General features: G+C 50.0%; 1 pseudogene; it reads right to left on the bottom strand.

Moving 5' to 3' along the window:
• Positions 1–1,824: 1,824 nt before the first annotated feature.
• LOC145391790 (5S ribosomal RNA) lies at positions 1,825–1,942 on the bottom strand (annotated as a pseudogene).
• Between the last annotated feature and the right edge of the window lie 19,306 nt (positions 1,943–21,248).

The raw sequence follows: 21,248 nt of genomic DNA, 5'->3' as shown, positions 1-21,248 counted from the left end.
AAGGAGACCGATGGATATGCCTGGCTATTGCCACAGCTCCAACAGAAGCTGCTCTCCAGCCCTTGTTCTAGAGGCAGGGGGAAGGCGCTCGATGGATATGCCCGGCTACGGCCACAGCTCCGATGGAGGCTGCTCTCTGGCCTTTGGGTCTGGATCTCCTGTCCCAGAGACAGCACTAATGGACGGCGATGACTTGTCTGCTGCTCCTTGTGGGGGATAGCAGCCCTTGAGGCTCCTCCTGAGTCCTCTGTTAAAAAGGAGACTGGTCCAGGGGACTCGGCGTCCAAGAATCTGCTATGGAGCTTGTCTTTGCAAGTCCCGCCCCAATTCTGGAGAGTGTTCCCTCTGCCAGAGTGTAGTGTACCTTTCCTGCATACTGCCGGGTGGTCTGGCTGCAGGGAAGAGGGGCGTCGGGGCGCGAGGTAGATAAGATTCTTCTGACCAGAGGTTGTGACAGGCTAGCCAGCCTCCCTGTCATCTCCTAGTGGAGCTGGTATTGCTCCACTGTACTCTCCTCCTGGGGTGGTGGTGTCCGGCTCATCCCGCCGCACGGGTATTTAAATATATATAATATTGTATCATGTCATACAGTATATTTGTATTTTATATAGGATTGTCCAGTACTTCTGTGTGAACTGCTGTACTCTGTTTTGGCAATATACGTGTAGATATGGTTAGCCTGTGTTTGAGCCCTACCCTTTGTCTGTATGCTCTAGCCCGGTCAAGAATAAAGAACCCAAGGCCCGCACCATATCTGAACCCAAGAAGTTGGGCACAGAATACACCGCATAACAGGATGAAAATCGACCATCTTTATCCCATCCTGACCCAGAACTGTTTCGCCTACCGATGCTGACTGCATCCCTGTCTGTGGGTTCTGTTACTTGAACGTATTCTGGATTTTGCAACTCATTTTTCACCGTCTGTTTGAGCTTTTCCTTGATGTACCCCAAATATAGTACACCTCTCTCTGAGAAACTCCAATGATTCTGGAATTGTTCGTTCTCTTAAATGTTTCCCTGACTCCATTGCACACTTCAGTAAGTTTACTACACCCAACTCCTCCCTGCACTCGGCTGTGGTTAAAGTGTCGTACCGCGCTGCTGTCTGTTTTGATTAATATGGCTGATTCATTAACTATGCATATGTTCAATACATAAGTTTCACTGGAACAGCTTACTTCTTTAATCCATCCATCCATCCATCATCCAATCCTACATTGCCCCATGAGGAGCGTAGGAGCCCGGGGCTAGGCAGTTGGTCCCGACATTTAAGATGAGAGTGACCAGCCTCACACATCTCTGAGTGGTATTACAAGAGCAATCAACCCCAACCACCCCTTGCATATAAACCTTCACCGGCTCAATCCGATTGGAGTGCTAATTACCCACTAACACCGCCAGGCACCAAAATCTGGTTATATGGTTACCACCCAGCATAGTAAAAGCTTTCCTGGTGTACAGGAAACCATTTGGCTCGTCACTCAGTGTAGAGTCACCCACAGGCTGAAGGAAGAGGAAAGAATGAAGGAAAGAACGACAGAAGAGGAAGTGTAAAGTCACCCATAGGCAGAAGGACAAGGAAAGAATGAAGGAAAGAAAAACAGAAGAGAATGGAAGGAAAGAAGGATGGAGAGGAAAGGGCAGACACCCGAGAGCAGCACTACATCGAGTGAGTGGATGGTGAGCGCCCCCACCTCATCATTCATTCATTGCCAGACGCCATGTATCCCAAACGGGGTGGCCAAGGGCTTAGAGTTAATTGTTTTACAGGGAGGGGCACTAATCCTCCACCAACCCCACTTGACACGTAGGGAGAACGTTATGCCAACAGCATCTGGTGTTCCCAGGCGGTCACCCATCCAAGTGCTAACCAGACCCAACGTTGCTTAACTTCGCTGATCGGACGGGAAGCGGTGTACTCAACGCGGATGGCCCCCACCTACCACAGAAAACATCCTAAAACACTCATTAGAAATCCTGAAAGTAATCTCCTTTTCCTAATGCACACGATTTATTCAAACACATGTAAACAGACAACACACTATTTTAGTCCCCAAGCTAAGATAGACTAAGATTCTCTGAAAGCCTGGTTTTTCTTTCTTTTCAGATATATATATATATATATATATATATATATATATATATATATATATATATATATATATATATATATATATATATATATATATATATATATGCACGATTGAATACAAAAAAAGATTCCTATAAATAGCAACATTATTATTGACTTTGTATCAGGTATAATTTCACACGTCTTTAAAACCACACAAAAATATTTAATCGAGGCTGGGTGACGTTAGACCACCTGCTGCAGACCTCTGAAACAGGATTTGGCGAAGCCTCTAATTGTCTGGCACACCTGGCAATGTAGTTTTTAGCTTCTTAAACTCAACTTGTGACTTGCTATGATTTACAGAATTCCTGATGTTACTACACAAGTGCCATTAACACGTAAAACTATAGGCAAAAACATCCAAGATGAAGTGACCGCCTAAGTGCTTATGATGGTTGAGTAGGGTCATGTAAACATATCAGCAACCATCGTTTCCTTCCCATAATTGTTGCAGTTTTTATATAGCTCATGCTAATTCGGTATCACCGGCAATGGTACGGTAAAGCGTCGCTCAACGCTTGCAGCTACTAAGGGTTTAATGTGAATGAGAGTAATATTCAGACAATCAGATTATATGAACTGGGTATGTATACGATGTGGATAGTCTCTTTGTTGAAGAATGATGAAAATAAAAATGAAAATGTTAATGACGAGGGAGCAGTAAAATTCATGTTTTTATATTTAGTGCAACGAGTGTTGTTATGCTGTTTTTAGACCGACTTCTTGCTCTAAAGACACCCGCGACTGAGCGGGGCCCTCTTTCTAGACCGGAAGTAGAACACTTACAAAGGAACAGGGCATAAAAACTCGGCAGCATACCTTAACACATCTATTGTCTCAGTTCAATCTCCTTTCAGTACATATACAAAGATATACTGAGTATAGATGGGGTAAAGTGACAGGGTGACTAATGCTAGTATAACATATCCGTGGGCAAGGTATTGATGCCTGAGTCAGTGTACAATTTCCCCTCACCACACACATATATAACATGTCACTTGGGCACGGTATTGATATCAAAGCCAGTGCACAATTTCCTTTCAATATACACATCAAGATACACTGAACACGAATAGAGTGAAGTGACAAGTTGATTAATACTAGCATAACATTTCACATGGGCACGGTATTTATGCTTGAGTCAATGCACGTGAGAATGTCACTTAGCCGCGGCGACACTGATCACGCACTCTGTCTTTTGGACTGTACTTGGTACGTTAATCTCTGGCCGCACACTAGTACATTACCCTGGTTCCGGAGGGCTTAGGCATAAACACAGTACTTTGGATAAACTAGAGTAGGAATCTTGGTGTCTTGTTTCTGTCTCACTGCTCACATCACTTATAGTCACTTTCACTGTCTAAGTCTTTAGCACGATTCTGGGAGTTGGAGGTGTTGTCACTGAGCTACTGAGGCCTGAGTTTAACTGAGGTGGCGCCTGGGAGTGGGAGGGGGCCCCTCTGGAGAGCTCTCCTGCACAAGGCACGGTAGAGCTCTCGGAGGCGTTGCGGCCCAGGCAAATGTCTGTCCTAGGGTGCAGGGAGGCCCTTCCCTATGTGGGCCTCGTCCTGGTAAGGGACCCTCAGGACTGGGGCCAGTGTCAGGAGTCAGGCCTGCCGCTTCTTACTCCTGGCGGAGGGCTGACAGAGAGTGGGGCCGGAGCAGTCCCACCTTGGGGTCCATGGGCTGGCCCTGGGAGGCCTGATGCTGCAGTCGCCTCTAGGTTGGGGCGCCGTCAGGGGTTGACTGTGGCACCTCTCCCGTGAGGCGTCCGTCAGGATTCGGGGTTGTCCAGGGGCAGGCTGTAGGGCGTGAACCCAGCTTTCAGCGACAGGACCTCGCCACCACTCCTGGAAAGGCAGCACCTCCGGGGAACCACACCTGCAGGGAGAGAGAGAAGGGTGTCCCACGCTGTTGAGGGGTAGTGATCTGGCCGCACAAGGGACCTTCCCCTCTGGGAGAACCCTTGAGACTGTGAATGAAGGGCGTACAGTGGCCGTCCCCTCCCCAACATGTACAGTGGCAGTCGTTGCAGCTCCACAGTCTCTTGGGGTAGCAGCAGAAGGACGTACAGTGACCGTTCCTTCCCTGATATGTACAGTGGCCGTTACCGAGGCGCTGCTCCTGAAGGAGAAAGAGGCAGATGAGGGACGTACAGTGGCCGTTCCCTCCCCGGCACATACAGTGGCCATTGCCGCGGGTCTGCCTGGCCAATGGGAGGTAGCTGAGGGATGTACAGTGGCTGTTCCCTCCCCGGTATGTACAGTGGCCATTACCACGGGGCTTCTCCCGTAGGAGGAAGAGGAAGTGGATGAGGGACGTACAGTGGCCATTACCACGGGGCTTCTCCCGTAGGAGGAAGAGGAAGTGGATGAGGGACGTACAGTGGCTGTTCCCTCCCCGACGCGTACAGTGGCTCTACGCGTCGCGGCTCCACTTCTCCTGCCTGTGGCTGTCGTCGCGGCTCCACTTCTCCTGCCTTTGCCTGTCGGTGTGTGTTCAATAGCTAGCACACTGAGGAGGTCTCCAGATGTGGCTGCAGCAGGACATACAGTGGCCATTCCTTCTCTGATGCGTACAGTGACCGTTGTCATGAAGCTGCAGGGGGAAACAGCTGAGGGACGTACAGTGGCCGTTCCCTCCCTGCTACGTACAGTGGCCGTTACTGCGGTGCTGCCTGAGACTGTATCTGGAGCAGTCCCACCCCAATCCTGGCGAGGGCTGGTCCGGCCGAGAAGTAGTGTCACATTCCTGCGATGTCGCAGTTGGGTAGGTTGAGGGGAAGAGGGACACAAGGTCGGGGCGCCCTGGTGCCCGTCTTGCTCTGGGCCAGTCCCTCACTCGCCTGGCCAGCCGTGGTGTCTTCCTGGGGTGGGGGTAGGGCTGTGGCTCTGTTGTGGGGTGGGGGGTCCGGGGGCAGAGGCGTGCATATTACCACCGTCCATGGTAAAGAAGTCACAGCCTCGTAACTGGAGTTGGTATGTACTTGTAGTGGAGGTCTGGTGGGTAGGTGTGATGTGTTGGAGGAGGGCGGTCCAGTGATATGTAATGTGGTTGGGTTCTAGGTGTGGGTTGAGTGTGAGATGGAGTGTGGAAGTGTGTGAGGTGTGGTGGAGGTTGCGGAGGAGCTGGTGGGTCCCTCGTACTCTCAGGCCCAGTCTGTGTGGGGGATGCCAAACTATTCTCTGGATCCTCGTTTTGGGTGGTGGTGCTTGGTGCAGGGTTGGTGGCTGTATACTGGCTAGGGGTGAGGTCCTGGACTTTTCATGGGGGAGGTTAGGGTAGGAGAGGCGGCTTCCCCCGGGGAATTGGATCGGTGGAAATTTCCACCGTGCTTGCTGAAGGGTGAGTGTGATGGGGTTAGTATTGAGGGTGTGTTTTGCTTGTGGGGGTGAAGACGGCGAAGTAGGTGAGGTAGGAGTGGGCATAGGGGTGTATCTGGTTGGTGGGCATGAGAAGCATCCGGATTCGGTGGTAGTGGTAGTGAGGGAGGGTGTGGTAGGTGAAGCTGTGGATGCACATGGTGGTGTGGGCGTCCTGTTTTGGTCGTGGGCGGTTGTGGGTGGTGGTGCGGGGTGGCGAGTGTAGTGGGCATGATCGGCGGGTAAAGGGTGGACAGGGGTGGACGAATTAGTAGTGTGGGTGTTGGGTGGTGTTGATGTACATGGGGAGTTTGCGGGTGAGGTGGTGCATGGGGTGGTGAGGGGGGGAGTGAGGGTGGGGGAGGGGGAGTGTTGTGGTGGTACGGTGTGGGTGGTTGTTTCCAGAGTGGTCATGGTGGGACTTGTCGCGGAGTGGTGTGGTGTTGGTGTGGTGGTAGGGGTATGGGTTGGTGATTGGAAGTGGTGGGTTGGAGGAGGTGAGGTGGCCATGTGGGGTGTGATCAGAGGGAAGGTTAGTGAGGTTGCAGACTCAGAGGAACTCGGCGGTGGGTCATGTAAGGGTGCAGTGGGAGGAGGTGTGGTGGCAGGTGAGGTGGAAGGGGAGGGCGAGAAGGAGTAGGAGTATAAGTCAGTGGGATAATTCTGGCAGGGAGGGAAGGTGAGTGGTGCACGGATGGAGGTGTGTGGTGCGCAGTTGAGTGGGAAGTTATTGTGAGTGGGTTGGAAGGGGCCCACGTGGCGGTTACGGTACGTGTGTGTACAGGGTGTTCCAACACCTTAGCCCCCCCCGTGCGCAGCATAACTGGGTCGTCACTAACTAAAATCACTAATACAGTAGGAAAGTACATTTAATTGCTTATTCAAATACCAAATTTTATGGTAATCTGATAATTATTTCTCTTTTTATTACAAATTTTGTGAAACATGTCTTTGGTGAATGATTCAGAGAAATTGAGGTGGATATGCCGCATTATGGCCATCACTTCTCGCATCGCCAAAGATCAGCCAGCAGGAACCATATCCCGATCCTGGGTTGCCAGATACTTGAAGAGATCTGAAGACTTTGTCAAACGTAATTGGAATCGTGATCCATTTGACTGCGAGATGGACAGCCAGCCTGCTCAAGTGGCAGAAAGCTTGTCTCAGGAAAGCAAGGAAATCATCACCGAGTCGCTTGCTAGAGAGAAAAAAAGTATCCGCGGGCTTCAAAAGGAGATTGAACGGATTCGAGGGAAGAAAAAAAGTCTTGCAAGCATCCACAGGTTTCTTCACTCCATTGGTGCCAAGGCTTTTCATCAGGTTCCAGCGCCAAAACTGTCGCAGAAAAATGTGGAGGATCGCATGTGGTTTTGTGAGTTTTTGAGCGAGTGGACAACAGATGATTTCCTTTTCTTGGCTCCTTCAGATGAATTTTTTATTTATGAGGTTCGTCATCCCAACTTTCAGAACGACAGAATTTGGGCTCTTAACACTGATGACATTCCGCAAGAACTGAAGATTCGAGAGAGATCAAAATCTGAACGATGTGTTGGTATCTTTTTGATGTTCACGGCAAAAAGGTTGATGTGGGTCGTCACAGAACAAGGACAATCATGGAATGGAAGATACTTCCGAGACATTGTGTTGACTCATCATGTCATTTCATTCCTAAAAAGCTCAGAAAATGTCCTTAGCATCAAGGAAACCACATTTCTGCACGATCGAGCTCCGTGCATGAGTGCTCTGGCAACGCAAAATCTTCTGATGGCAAACAAAGTTGATTTTTTCGGAAATGATGAGTGGCCCGGAGCATCGCCTGACCTCAACGCCTGTGAACATTTGAGAGCAATACTTAAGGACAGGGTTGAACAACGTCTCCAGAACGCCGGGGAAGACCTCCTGCTTACTGTGGCCAATGTCCTCGAAGAAATGGAGTTCGACCGCGAGTTGTTTGTGTCACTCCTGGAATCTTACCCGGCACGATTGGAAGCAGTTCGAGCGGCGGCCGGTGGGCACACCAAATATTGATATAAATTCTTACAAGTGTGCACATATGTTGGCAATTAATACAGCTATTCTGTCATATATTTGTTTCCTTTCTACCATTTTTAATTTAAGCTGGGCAGGGAGGGGGCTAAGGTGTTGCAACACCCTGTACGTCCATGCTGTTGGATAATGACTTGGTAAGGGTTGGGGACTTTGATGATGGTGAAGGGGCCTGCGAATCGGGGAGAGATTTTGTCTGGGGTAGGTAGGCGTGCCACGACGACCGAGTCTCCCAGTTTGTAGGGGTTGGAGGTGATCATATCAGGCTGTAGATCTTGTTGTTCTTGGACATAGTGGAGGTGCCTCTTGAGGTGGTGTAGGGGGTCGGTGGTGGTGGTTGGGGGAGGGGGTTGGAGGTGTTGGCGGAGAGGCAGAAGGAGCAGGGCTTCCCTGAAGACTCGCTCGTGAGGGGTGATTCCATCATCCCTAGGGCATATGTTTAGGCCCTACTGAACAATTTTCACATGGGCTGGCCAGTCATCATTGCCTGTTTGAATAATCCGGGTCACAGACACGATTTCCCTGGGGCCAGTATGGGGAGGAGTGCGATATTTGGTAGCCAAATAAATTGGCCAGTTCTTCCCAGACCTTGCCTGTGAATTCTGGGGCGTTATCAGAATGTAGGGCCTGAGAGATCCCAAAATAAGGGAAGACATGGCGGACCAATGCATCTGCTACTGTCACTGCGTTATGTTCTTTTGCAGGGGGGCAATGAGGAATTTGGAGTATACATCAACGAAGGTAATGATGTATTTGTAGCCTGCCTTGGGTGTTAGGGGCCTGACTACGCCGACTGACAGTAATTGCCATGGTTTGTGTGTGGTGATTTTTCCCACCGGTCCAGCTGTGCGCATGATGTTTTTACCCAAGGAGCAGGCTCGGCACATTTGGATGATGTTTTCGGCAATGGTGGAGGGGTTTGGCGTCCAATAGATGTCATTGAAGATTTGTAGTAACTTCTTTGTGCCGAGGTGGATGACGTTGTCTGCATGGAAATGAAGCATGGCATAGTGCGCAGTGTCAGGATTGAGGACAATATAGCTGACTTGGTTAAACAGGTGTTCGCCGTGTTGGTGTAATTTGGCGAAGGTGTGTTGTGGTATCCAGGGGTGGCGTTGCTTTGCCTGCCACATTTGGATGAGGTCTGTGTTGGTGCGGATTGAGTTCATGGGTAGGCAGGAGAGGGCGTTGGCGTTCGTGTGCAGCTTCCCGGGTTGGTATGATATTTCAAAATCAAATTCCTCCAGCGCTTTTCTCCATTGATTCGTGCAGCTTCCTGGGTTGGTATGATATTTCAAAATCAAATTCCTCCAGCGCTTTTCTCCATTGATTCAGTTGAGTGCTGGTGGTGTTGGATTGTCGCAGCCACTGGAGGGATTGATGGTCAGTAATGATGACTACATGGGTGCCTGAAATATAGGATCTGAAGTAATCTAAAGCCCAAATAATGCCCAGGCACTCACATTTAGTAGCAGCGTAATTTCTCTCAACCTGGTTGAGGGTGCGGTTAGCACAGGTGATGATGTGCTCCCATCCGTCCTGCACCAAAGCGAGCACTGCACCGATGGGAATCAGGGAAACGTCGTTGTATAGACGGAAGGGTAGGTCGTAGTCAGGGAAAGCGACAATCGGGGCTGAGACGAATTTGTTTTCGGGAGTGTTAAAGGTTGCAATTTGGGTATCCGTCCAGACGCAAGGCTTACCTTTCCTTGTGAGATCGGGCAAGGGTTTGGCAATGTCGGCAAAGCCTTTGACAGAATGCCAGTAGTAAGAGGTAAGTCCGAGGAAGGTGTGCATTTCATGGACGTCCTTAGGTAGAGGGAGGTCGGCGATGGTGGGCAATTTGTTGGGATCGGGAGAGATGCCCTCGGCTCCAATCACGTGTGCCAGGAAGGAAACGGATCTTTCAGCTAGGACGCACTTTGAAGGTTTGAGTTTAAGTCCGGCCTGACGTATTTGCATAAAAACCTGTTTGAGGTGGTGGAGATGGTCGGCCCAGGTTCGGCTGACACGATGACATCACCTAGATACGCCAGGCAGATTTCCCAGGTCGGCCGCTCAGGACTGATTCCATGAGGCGGGAGAACGTGGCTGGGGCATTGCAAAGTCCGAAAGGGAGGACGTTAAATTCATAATGTTTGCCATTGCTGGTGGAGAAGGCCGTGTTTTGTTTGTCCTCTGGGTGGACGGGGACTTGCCAGTACCCCGACTGCAGGTCGAGGGTGGAAAACCATGAAGAGCCGTGTAGTGAGTCGAGCGAATCGTCTATTCTGGATAGGGGAGTGGCGTCCTTTGTGGTGCCATCATTTAGTTTACGGTAGTCAACACAGAACCGCATGGTGCCATCATTTTTTCTAATGAGTACGATGGGGAAGGACCAGGGGCTGGTGGAGTGGGAAATAACGCCAGCATCGAGCATGTCCTGGACCTGCCAGTCTTCCTCTGTCTGCTGCTTAGGGTTCTTGCGTTGTGAGGGTTGGCGGATGGGTGGTCCCGTGGTGTGGATTTTGTGGTTGAGGTAGGTGGTGTGCCCGATGTCTGCTGGGCCAGATGAGAATAGGTCTTGGAAGTCCAGGAGGAGTTGTCGGAGGCTGTTTGCTCGGTGGGTGGAGAGGTGGTCAGGTGGTGTGGGAGGGGGGGTGTCTCACAAGGTTCGGCCTCCTCCATGTCGCCTACTATAAACCCTTAAAGAAGGGTAAGTGGCGTGGAGGTGAGATTGGCGATTCGCAATGCTTGGACATGGGGGGGGTGGAAGGAACGTGGGAGAGAGTAAACATGATGAAAGGGGCCCGGATGGTAAGGTGGGTGAAAATAGTACGGAGGTACCGCTGGGTCTGTTTAATTTTAACCAAGCCTCATGGTGTGGGGGAATGGTAACAGCAGAAACAATGGTGGCAGGTAAAGCTGAAGGGGGAGGTGAGGTAGAAGAGGAAGAAGATGAGGAATGGGGGTAAGGAGGTATAGTGGTGGGTGATGGGAGGGGTGAGGGTGGAGGTGAGATGCAATTGCAGAGTGGTTGAGGGTGGTGAGGAATGGGGGGGTTGGGGTGTGCACGTGCTGTGTGGGTGGTTAATTGGGGGGGGGGGCTGGACGAAAGTGAAGGCGGTGCTTGTGGCAGTTGATGCTTGCGTGAAGCTTTTGTAGGAGGTCCAGCCCCAAGTAGCCGTCATGTGCAGGGCAGGTGGAATCGAAGATGATTTCAGTTCGCAGGTCCCGGGTTTCTCCATGGATAGGCAGGGGGCCATCCCCTGCATGTACGAGGTTGGCTGAGGTGGAGAGAAGGGGGCCGAAGGAGGAGCTCTGGCGGGAGTAAAAATGTGAGTAAAGGCAGGATCTGGCTGCTCCCGTGTCAACCAATAGTCTTGCCTTGACCCCATTCAGCCTCATTTTGTCATAGACTGGGGGTCTATACTTATGTGAAGTGGCCCCTGCCACCGTGGGGAGGTGCGGGGACGGACCTAAAAATCCATCTGTTGTACAGTGTCTTCCTCTTCAGGCTCCTCTTCCGCTGGGTCTGTATAAGTAGGGGTGGAGGATCGTCTTGTGGTGCGTCATCTTCCAATGATGACACCTTCCAATGCCCTTGTGGGGCCGTCCTGCATCGAATGGCTTTCAGCTGCTTACGTATGTCGTACAGAGGGCAGCTGTGACTGCAGGCGGTAAATTTCCAGGGGTTAATGGGTACCAAGTTGAAGTTTTCTCTGGGGTTAGGACGTTTCTTCAGAGGGTGAGCCCTGGGAATGGCAGGTGATGGCTCTGTAGTGGGTTTTGATGGGGGCATCCGTTGCTTTTGGGGTGCCATCTTGGTTGTGGGAAATTTACTGACAGCATGTATAGGTTGGGGTGTGGGGCTGGCAGCAAGGAGGTGTAATACAAGCTGCAGGTCTTGGTCCATGTCTCCCAATGGATCATAAATTGTAAATAGTTCTCTGACTGTGCTCGGGAGGATTCTGAGCAGGGTATTGAATGTACAGTATGTTGATCCCGAGTGGCTGTGCTGGCTTTGGGGTAGGCAGCGGTGACGAGTCGCTGTGACTGGATGAATGTGTCATCGAGGCTACTGTCTTATGTGAGGGCGTCCAGCTGTGAGAGAGTGAAAGCTCTGCCCAAGGAAGGCGTAACAGCCTGTTTCACGATATGTGTGAATTGGTCCCATTTTAAATTGGGAACGATTTTTGTGGCTATGGTTGCCACAATTTTTCCCAGGTTAGGTAGTGTGACGGCAATTTTCTCCCTGTCGTTATCAAACCCTATGTCTAATAAGGGTATAACCATATCCAAGTATACATCGATGTCGTATTGTTTGGGGTTGAACTTTGGAAATTGAATGTGTGGTTTGGCCGCCACTGTGTAAGATTTCCCTATTTGTTCCTCCCTGTTCTAATCAGATCCAGAACCACTGCTTGCCACCAGTGTTATGCTGGGTGTTTTTAGACTGACTTCTCGTTCTAAAGACACGTGCAACTGACCGGGATCCTCTTTCTAGACCGGAAGTAGAACACTTACAAAGGAACAGGGCATAAAAACTCGGCAGTATACCTTAACACATCTATTGTCTCAGTTCAATCTTCTTTCAATACACATACAAAGATACTGAATATGGATGAGGTAAAGTGAGAGGGTGACTAATGCTAGTATAACATATCCGTGGGCAAGATATTGATGCCTGAGTCAGTGTACAATTTCCCCTCAACACACACATATATAACATGTCACGTGGGCATGGTATTGATGTCAGAGACAGTGCACAATTTCCTTTCAATATACACATCAAGAAACACTGAACACGAATAGAGTGAAGTGACAAGTTAATTAATACTAGCATAACATATCACATGGGCACAGTATTAATGCCTGCGTCAATGGATGAGAGAATGTCACTTAGCCGCGGTGACACTGATCACGCATTCTGTCTTTTGGACTGTACTTGGTACGTTAGTCTCTGGCCGCACACTAGTACATTACCCTGGTTCCAGAGGGCTTAGGCATAAACACAGTACTTTGGATAAACTAGAGTAGAAATCTTGGTGTATTGTTTCTGTCTCACTGCTCGCATCACTTATAGTCACTTTCACTGTCTAAGTCTTCAGCACGAGTCTGGGAGTTGGAGGCGTCGTCACTGGGCTACTGAGGCCTGAGTTTAACTGAGGTGGCGCCTGGGAGTGGGCGGGGGCCCCTCTGGGGAGCTCTCCTGCAGAAGGCACGAGACAGCTCTCGGAGGCATTGTGGCCCGGGCGCGTGTCTGGTCTGGGGTGCAGGGAGGCCCTTCCTTATGGGGGCCTCAACCTGGTATGGAGCCCTCAGGACTGGGGCCAAACAGTGTTAGGAGTTGGGCCTGCTGCTTCTTACTCCTGGAGGAGGGCTGACAGAGAGTGGGGCCGGAGCGGTTCCACCTTGGGGTCCGTGGGCTGGCCCTGGGAGGCCTGGTGCTACGGTCGCCTCTAGGTTGGGGCGCCATCAGGGGTTGACTGCGGCACCTGTCCAGCGGGGCTTCCGTCAGGATCCGGCGTCATCCAGGGGCAGGCTGTAGGGCTTGAACCTGGCCTTCAGTGACAGGACCTTGCCACCATTCCTGGAATGGCAGCACCTCCGGGGAACCACACCTGGAGGGAGAGAGAGAAGGGTGTCCCATGCAGCCAAGGGGTAGTGAGCCGGCCGTGCAAGGGACCTTCCCCTCTGGGAGAACCCTCGAGACTGTGGATGAAGGACGTACAGTGGCCGTCCCTTCCCCAACATGTACTATCACGATCCAAAGTTTCTTTACCCCCCTGAGTGGAGGAAGGTCGAAGCCAATGTTGAAGAAATGACGGGCCACCGAACACAGGCCAGTTCATGATGGAGGGGTTCACTAACCTGAAGCTTAGGATAATAAGAATCAACCGGATGAAACACACGAGCCTATTTATGAATCACGGTATCATGAACCATTATTAGTCTTGTATACTGGCAGTGTCCGATCATCTGGTCTTGCTACAACCTTGGCTTCGACCTTCTTCCACTCAGGGAGGTAAAGAAACTTTGGATCGTGATAGTACAGTGGCCATTGTCGTGGCTTCACAATCCCAGTACGTACAGTGGCTGTTACCACTGCGCTGCCTAGGACTGTATTTGAAGCAGTCCCACCCCAATCCTGGTGAGGGCTGGTCTGGCCGAGAAGTAGTGTTGCATTCCTGCGACATCGCAGTTGGGTGGGTTGAGGGGAAGAGGGACACATGGTCAGGGGGCCCCGGCGCCCGTCTTGCTCTGGGCCAGTCCCGCACTCACCTGGTCTGCTGTGGTGTCCTCCTGGGGTGGGGGAAGGGCTGCGGCTCCGTAGCGGGGTGGGGGGTCCAGTGGCAGAGACGCACATGTTAAATGTGAAAAGGGCATTGTGACTGATCTTCATTATCAACATTCAGACAATCAGCTGATGTGTATTGTCTCTTTGTTGGAGTGATGAAAAAAAAAAAAAAAAATTGTTAATGATGAGGGAGCAGTAAGATTCATGCTTTTCCTTTTTTTTTTTTTTTTTTTTTTAACAGAACAGATGAAGGAAAAAGAATGAATAAAAAAAATCCATACACCAGATTACTGGCATCCTACATTCATAAAATATCTGTAACAGTTGGACTTGAACAGCTGTAAATTGCAATTTGGGGGAAAACAATGCCGGGGAAGTGAGTTCCAGAGAGATGCAGTTCGGGAAATAAAAGAATTCAGATAGGCAGTTCTGCAATATGGCTGTGAAGCTTTCCAGTCATGAGGTGCCACCAGATGCCTATGTAGCACAAGGGAAGGCATGAAGAGGTGGCACCATGGACGCAACTCCATCTGAGCATTTGCAATAAAAATATCTGTAACATATTGCAAGGTAGGCAACATTCCCTTTTGCAGGGGAGGTAGTTTATAATAGCAGGATTATTAATAATTCCAACAGCTTTGTTCTGAATTTCATCTAGTTGTTTAAGTGCAACCTCTCCACATCCATTCCACAACGGTGAACAATGTTCAAGCTGAGAGCGCACATGGCTCTTATAAGTTATAGCTAACTGCTCATCAGTGAAGTTACGGCCTCTGTACAATAAACCAAGTTTCTTTGAGGCAGTTTTAGCAAGTGATCTGACATGAGAGGTCCAGCTGAGGGCACTGTTAACACGTCCCAATACCACGACATATTATGCACAGAGCAACTTTTTTTCATGCTCAGTTCCCACGACGTATATATACGTTTTGCAATTGCAAGATCTGTCATTTCATATTTTGCACGTGATTTTTGGCGCGTATTCGAGTGACACCTTCCTCTACCCACCACCAGGTGGGGACACTCCCTGACTCCACATGACCCATGCGCACCTTTGACTCGGCCACTCACCTGTTAGCAGTGACCCAGGTCAGATATGGCACTCTGAGGTCTCTGATGAGGAAATCCAAGCCATCCTGGATGCATACCCAGCCAAGGCCTTCACTGACAACAGTAATTTACCAGTTGATGACGATATCCTCGATAAAGACTATGTGCTGCCTGACGAGGAGATGAGGAGTAGTGATGAGGAGATACCATCACCAAGGAAGCGGTGGTATGTAACATATCATCAGGCAAGGGAGGGCCAGGCTAGACCACAAGGACATGCATGCACCTCTCTCCATCCTGTGCATGAAGGGTCGGATGAAGATGCGGATGGAGCAGCTGGATGTGGTATTCCCACGTGGTTGGGGTCGGCATGGATCTCGCTGCATGGAGCGGAAGGGACAAGGAGGTGAGTAAGGTATGGACCTGTTGTTTTGTCTGGGAAAGGCAGAAGTGAAGGGGTTAAAGTGAGTGGTGTGGAAAGTGAAAGTGGTGGTGGCAGGTAAGGAGCTCCCTGGCGAGCATGCGGTGCCCCTGGGTGGTGGGCAGGTGAGGTGGAGCCGCTCCCATATGGTGCACCTGGGCGGCAGGCAGGTGAGGAGGAGCCGCTCCCAAGCACCTCTTTCACCCCACAGTATTCCCACGCTCCATCCCCACATCCCCGTGATGTAGGGAAAGGGGCGAAAGGGAAGGGGAAGGGGAAAGAAAAAGGGAAAGGAAAAAGGAGTGTGAATGGGGAAGGCACTGCTCTCCACCTCCCCAACCACCTCCACCACCCTCTCCTCCTCACCCCGACAAAGGCGATGATGGAGACAAGTCTGGAGATGGTGATGTGTCATGGTTCTGGGAGGATGGGAGTGATTTTATACCAACAATTCACCCTTTGACAGAGGAGTGGTGGTCTGTCTGCACTGCTCCACACATCCATGAAGGCTCCCATAGGGTGGATTTCTTCCATCTTTACTTCTCTGAGCCATCTGTGGAGCGTATAGTGGAGCAAACACCTTCGCCAGAAGCATGTGCCATGAAAGCAAGTGCACGGGGACAGCGAGCAAGCACTCATGGTGCTATGATTATTCAGTAACAGTAGGTGAGATGTTCCATTTTTTGACCTTGGTTCTGTTGAATTTGTATGGAAAGGACAAATTCCGGCTTACTGGTCTACTGACCCAATTACTTACACAGCTTTCTTTGGAAAAGTTATGAGTTGGAATAGGTTTCAATACATTCTGAGCCGCCTCCACTTTTACAATGCAGATGACCCTGCTAATTTAAATAACACAGATAAAATGAGGAGAATTAGGCTTATTTTTTATCACCTACAGGAAACGTTCCGCTCATCATTTTATCCTTACAGAGACCTCGTCATAGACGAGAGTCTTGTGTTGTGGAGAGGCAATATTTCTTTTTGCCAGTACATGCCGAGCAAGAGACACCGTTTTGGGTTCAAGATCTTTGTTATGTGTTACTGTAAAACTGGTTATGTGCAAGACATAGTCTCATACACTGGCGCATAGAGAGACATAACAGAAGATCGAAGTATTGGACTCTCTGGGGCCGTGGTGAAGACAATGACAGAGGAGTACCTTCATCGTGGTCACGTTTTGTACCTAGACAACTGGTACACTAGCACTCTTCTCACTCGGTACCTCCACCTTCACGACACCGGAATCTGAGGCACTGTCAAGAGAAACTGCCAGCATATGGAGAAACTTGGGAGGAAACTCGACAGGAATGAGGTGGTTTTCTTCAAGGCAAAGAACATCCTCACCACTGTATGGAACCACAAGAGAGAAGTTTCCCTCCTGTCGACGGTTCACCGCCCCCTGATGCACCGCACAGACTCCGTGGAGTACACCGGCCAGAGGAGGGCCCATGTCTGGAAACCGGAGTCAATAGTGGAGTACAATGTGAATATGAGGCAGGTAGACCAGTCTGACTCCATGATTTCCAGTGAGGAATGTGCTAGGACCACGATGAAGTGGTACAGTACAAGAAACTCTTCTTCCACCTGCTCGATATCACTGTCCTCAACTGCCACTACCATCCCACCTTGACTACAGGAACCTCTGAGACCTTCGAGGGGTTTGTGAGGGAGCTGTCCCGAGAGATCGTCAGGAAATATGCAGAGAAAATGCCCTGCCCCCGCACCCGCACTGCCACTGCCGGCCAGACGCCCCTGTGCCTCACAGGTCGCCATTTCCTCACCACCATCCCCTCTCAACCAAAACGCCCCAGACCGCAGTGCCACTGTCATGTATGCAGCAACCCTAAAGTAAGAGCGAGCACTGGCAGACGAGACATGAGATACAAGTGTGTGGAGTATAATGTTGCTTTGTGCCTTGAGCCCTGTTTCAATGAATATCACACCCTACTACATGATAATGTGTGTATGTATGCACAATCTGGTAAGGCCAGTCAATATGTGATACAGTGTGCTTGAGAGAATATCATGCTCACTATAGTAGTAAGTCATGTTTATATGTGATAACAGTTACAGAAGGTTGGAAAATTGTAATAAACTTTGTGAAAAGGTATAATGGAAGTTGAAAAATGGTATATAATACCGTGTGCTTGCAAGAATATCATGCTCGGCATGTAAATATGCGATAACATTATGCTCACTATAAGAGTAAGGCCTGTCAATATGTGATAACATTTATAGAAGTTGAAAATTGGTACAATCTTTGTGGAAAACTATAATCGAAATTGAAAAAAAAATGTAATACTGTGTGCTTGCGAGAATATCACGCTCACTATAATAGTAAGGCATGTCAATATGTGATAATATTACACTTACTGAATTACCCGCGTGACGGGGTGAACCCGACACCACCACCCCAGGAGGAGAGTATGAAGGGATGATACCCACCTCACAAGGGGAAGACAGAGAGGCTGGCTTACCTGGCTCACCGTCCAGGCAAAAGTGGCATATCTCTCTTGTGACCTGGCGCCCTTCCTCACTGAAGCCAGACCACCCGGCAATGTATAGGAAAAGAACACTACTCTTCAGCAGTGGGAACGCTCGCCAGAATCAGGGTGGAACTTGCAGTGGCAAAGTCCCAAGCACACCTTCGGATGCCGAGTCCCCTGGATCGGCCTCCTATTTAACAGAGGACTCAGGAGGAGCCTCAAGGGTTGCTATCCACTTACGGAAGGAGGGCACGCTCCGTCGGAGCTGTGGCAAAAGCCGAGAGAGTTAGTCCAACCTCTTCCTCCCACCATCACAGGGACAGGAATCCCAACCCCAGCAGAAGGAGGGCACGCTCCGTTGGAGCTGTGGCACAAGCCGAGAGAGTACATCCAACCTCTCCCTCCCGACGTCGCTGGGGCAGGAGTCCCAGGCCCTACGGCCGGAGCGCAAGTTCCGCCGGATCCATGGCTGTGGCCGGGAGAGCCCAACAGGCACTATCTCACAGCCAGCTGGGTCGGCGGTGCCTTGGAGGGTCTTCCTCGACTTCTCCTGTACTCCTGCCTTCCCTGGGAGCACAGGCAGTGCCCAACGGGGATGCCTGACGGAGGGAATGTCCCCTGGACCTCCCCTGCACACCCCAGACCGGACTTTCGGTGGGGCCATACAGGCCCGCCAAGCAGGAGGCTCGGCCCTCGGCCACCCTCCCTCCACTAGTCCCCAAGCTCCTATAGAGGGGAACACCTCTAGTTCCGCCCACTATTCCTGCAGTGGAGCGAAGTGCCCCTTTCCCCATCTCTCTACCTGAGAAGGCAGGATCTGCTCCCTTACAGCACCTCACCCGAGGCCAGACTGGGCGAGTATTCCCCAAGGAATACTCGCCTTCCCCAGGTGCTGTCGGGCTCTGCCAGGACGATAGACTGCAGTCCAGCCCTGACAGCCCCCTCCTCCAGCCGAGACTGCAGTTCCTGGAGTCAGCGGGCCTCCCCAGACACTAGCTGCGGCGGCTGGACTTCCCCTGGTGAAGGTGGCCGCAGTTCCTCCCTGACGGATGCCCCTGCCGGACGAGACAGCAGCCCAGCAAGGGCACCGCCCTCCTCTCAGCCAACCCGAGGCCCAGGCCTCCCCAGGTCCTTCCCCAGGACCCTGATGATGACTAAGGGCCAGAGCCAAGCAGCGTGTCTTCTGGTCCTCTTCGGCCCAAGCCCGGAGAGCCCTGTCTCTTGCCAAGCTGTCGCTGCTAGGGAGCCGCCTCACACACCACCTACCCACTCCTCCAGAACTAGTGATGGCCACACGGACCATCCTCCCCCGTACTACTTGCCAGACGGCCCACCTCCCACGCCTGGCCGTCATCTGGAGCTCCCGACGTAGGCCCTCCTGCCTCATGGGCCGTGTCTTCCCCTCCGCATGAATGTGAGTACCAGACATTGTGATTATATGCTTCCCAGTGCTATTGGATTACTCCCCCAGTGATTTAACCCCTGTTACTCCTCCCCCTACTCGCTGTGCATCTCCCCAGTGTTGTACAACCCTCCCCAGTATTCTACCTTCCCCCATACGTCCTCCCCACCCCGGCAGCCATGGTGTTATCTTCCCTCAATGTGTCATAGCAAATTCTACCTGTGATCTTGTGCACGGAGTGTTCGACACCCCCCCCATGGTCGGTTCCCCGATAGTGACAACCCTCCTCTCAGTGTCGTGCCCCCCCTCCCCACCGGGCAGTATACATCAGTGTGACCCTTTCCCCAGTGTGCTCTCCCTCTCCTTCCCCCAGACCCCCAGCCCCTGTCCCACACACGAATAAACCCTCCCTAGACTCACTAATACCCCTCCTCCCCCTTCAAGTGTGAGAACATATATACTCCCATCCTATGTGATGCGTACATAGTTTAAGGTTAGCTAGGGCCTCGTCTATGTTATGTGTATACATTGTACTAGCTAGGGCCTCGTCTATGTCACGCAAATCCCTAGGCTTAAGGGCTTGAGTATATGCCGTCATCTATGTCACGCACCTGTTGGAAAGGGTATACTGTATTATGCTGTCTGTATGTGTGGATATGGTGTATCTGACAAATTGTGTGGAATATTGTCTGTGACACTGTTTAGATGTAACCCTACTTCAGGAAGGTGAGATTCCGTGTATAGGTCAGACTTGCTGAATTAGGTGGAAAGAGATACTTGTAAACATTTTTCTAAGTCATTATAAGTTTCTTTGTTCTGCTCATAGAACAGTGTGTGTTTGTGTTTTGATAATATAGAAGTGTGTCTTTGACCAGTGGCATTTGTGTTTTTCCTTCCTTGCTAGTACTGACCTGGTAGGGAATAAAGAACCCAAGGCTGCACCATGTCTGTACCCGAGACGTTGGGGAGCAGAACACGCTGCATAACACTGGTGGCTAACGGTGGTTCTTGACCCAGCGGTGGAATGGCAAGGAACAAAAAATTCGCAAACATGGTGGCCAAACCACACGTACAACTTCCTAAGTTCGACTCCGAACTGTACGACATACACATATATGTCTATGATCAAAGCTATACTAGACATAAGTTTTGAGAATGACCGAGAATAAATAGCAGTCACGCTTCCCCACCTCGGAAAGATTGTCTCAAGTATAGCCACTAAAATAGTCCCAGAGTTAAAATGGGACCAGTTCCAACAAATCGTGACCCAAGCTGTCATACCTTGCATGTCCCGCGGGCATATTCGCGCTCCGACAGACTCTCTAAAAATATTTGCCAAAAATCAGTTATTAGTCCTAGAATATTAAAATTATATATGCATATGGCACATGCCTTCAGCTTTCTCCTGGGATGTTTGTTGAGCCTTCATCACTACCGTAGGACTTGTGGAGACCTCTGAATTTGGGTAACAAAGTCTCCACTTTACACTTACCGACAACCTGTAATATGATTACCACAGCCTGATATTATCACTAGAAACACTATTCTATGATTCTCAAATAGTTTGGAATCCATACTCAAAAAAAAAAAAAAAAAATACTGTGAAAGCAATGAAAATTACGAGCGCGTATGACCTTTCCACTTGAGATCGTTCGCCGCTGGTGTTCTGTCATTTATTATTCATAAAAACGCTCACACTTTATATTTCTATTACTATATAACACACACACACACACACACACACACACACACACACAAACACATATATATATATATATATATATATATATATATATATATATATATATATATATATATATATATATATTGTTACGGAACAGAGAAAGATAATGTACACTTTAAGTGAGAATACTAAAAATCACTACTGTCCCGTAAAGTTCCAGGTTCAAAACAAAAGAGTTAGGTAAAATTACAAGTTAAAGTTTAATGCACAAACTAACAACAAAACATTCAGGACTCATAAGGATAATGTAATGGCAAAAACAGGTTAAATATATGGTTAACTGCAATAGCCTCTATTAACACGAAATTAGCATGAGTA

Source organism: Coenobita brevimanus, chromosome 19 (assembly GCF_032717465.1).
Source record: "Coenobita brevimanus isolate Jiangsu-jjx chromosome 19, ASM3271746v2, whole genome shotgun sequence".
NCBI classification, from domain to species: domain Eukaryota; kingdom Metazoa; phylum Arthropoda; class Malacostraca; order Decapoda; family Coenobitidae; genus Coenobita; species Coenobita brevimanus.
This window is presented reverse-complemented; position numbering and strand designations above follow the sequence as displayed.